Source organism: Nicotiana attenuata, unplaced genomic scaffold (genome assembly GCF_001879085.1).
Source record: "Nicotiana attenuata strain UT unplaced genomic scaffold, NIATTr2, whole genome shotgun sequence".
NCBI lineage: Eukaryota > Viridiplantae > Streptophyta > Magnoliopsida > Solanales > Solanaceae > Nicotiana > Nicotiana attenuata.
In genome coordinates, this window is record NW_017674335.1 from 6,217 (window position 1) to 8,288 (window position 2,072).

Sequence of the window (2,072 nt, forward strand, 5' to 3'; positions counted from 1 at the left end):
CATTGTTTCTTCAACTCAAAGCAACAAGTTATGGAAAGTTTTGAATGTTGAGAATTTAAAACTTTAATAATAAGGAAATAATAGCAAAAAGAAAATTCCACTTAATTTCAGCTCTATCTTTCTTTATACTATAACCTAATATTATTTGTGTTTCAAAAAGCTTTTCTGAGACTCGCCTCGGGGCTCGCCCCGAGGTGGAGCACTATCAAAACGCCTCCTTGAGACTCATGTGTTGGACTTAGTTATGTGAGGCTTACGCTCCTAAGCGCCCGACTGTGCGCGCTAAACACAACTAACGCTCAACGTTCGGGACTCGCCCAACAGTTCCTATGCAAATCATGTGTTGAATTCATTCATTTGCATCATTGACTCATAAAATTCTTTAACAAATGAATGATTAAAGTTCTTTTTATCTATAGGAATATAAATTTTTTGAATAACTCAAATAACGAACCATAGTATTGCATATTTACTAATTGAAAATATCGTGAGGTGAATATCATTTGAATATTTCTTCTAAAAATAGATAGCTAAAATTTATATCTTTACTTGATAAATCTTCATGTCTAAGTTCTATGTCTCTCAACATTATCATATTATTTTACTATTTAAAAATAATTTTATATTTGCACATGAAGAATAATATTTTTAATTACAGTATTGATAAAACTTATTGAGTATTTACTTTTAAAGAGGTAAAATATGCAGTTTGATAATATTTTTTAAGAAATTATTATTTTAATTGTTTGAAAGTTAAGAGGTTGTAGTTAATTTATATTTCATAGTAAACACTAACAATATTGTATTATTTATACTTGTAAAACATGCTAAATATTTTGTTTTATATGGGTTTCTTTACTTCTTTTTTATTTTTTGAACTTTTAATGTATCTTTTATATTTTTATTGTGTTAAAATGCTATATTATTAATTCATAAATTTAAAAAATGTAAGATTGATCCGTGGAACTTACTCCCCGTGTCTCGAGGTTTTCACCTCGCCCCGTATTAAGTAAAACACCCCGCCTCACGCCCTCGCCTTATAAAACACTAATTTTAAGTATTTGGTGTTTGTGACTTTTTTTCAACCCAAATAAGCTATCCACGACCCCTTTAACTTCGGAGTTATCGGAAAGACAGATAAAACTGCATGACTATGGACTAATAAAATAATAGGATTGAAAGTTCAATCACAATGAGAATAAAGTGAAAAAGGCAACATATTCTGTAATTGTCACGACCCAATTTAACTATCCAAATGGTGTCGTGACGGCACCTAATCTCTACGGCTAGTTAAGCGTAATATTACGGAATATTTTAAATAAAACACAACGATTAAAGATAAAACAACATATTGTAAATAACAAAAATGGTGCCACTCGGCTTATACAAAATAATCTCCCACAACCCGGAATGTCGCTAAAATCACAAGCTTCTAAATCTATGTAGCTCTATACAAAAGTCTGAAGATAAATAAGAAAAATCTCTAGGCGAGGGAATAGAAAGGGACTCCGAGGATCTGCGGACGCAAGCAGAAGTACCTTGAAGTCTCCTGGAATCAGCAACACGCACTAATCCCGAGGCTGATAGCTCGTACCTGGATCTACACACGAAAAATATGTGCAGGAAAGGGAATGAGTACACTACAATGGTACCTAGTAAGTGCCAAGCCTAACCTCGGTCAAGTAGTGACGAGGTCAGGTCAAGGCCCTAGCGGAGTAAATATAACAAGTTAAACAGTAAGATATACATATAAATTTACGCTAAAACAAATAAAGGAATTCACAAAATTTACGGTTATGGGAGCCCTTGGCTCAGAACAAGGTAAACACAATAGGGAATCTCCCGGGATACCGTCCCGTAGTTCTGAAATGATTATGCATTACAGGGGGATCTCCTGGAATACGTTCATAGTCCCAAAATAAATATGCAAGACAATGGGGGGGGCGGGGGAGATCTCCCGAAATACGTCCGTAGTGCCAAAATAAATATGCAGTGCTGGGGGGATCCCCGGAATACGTCCGTAGTGCCAAGGTAAATATGCAGCGCGAGATGAACTGACAGACGTAGAGTTA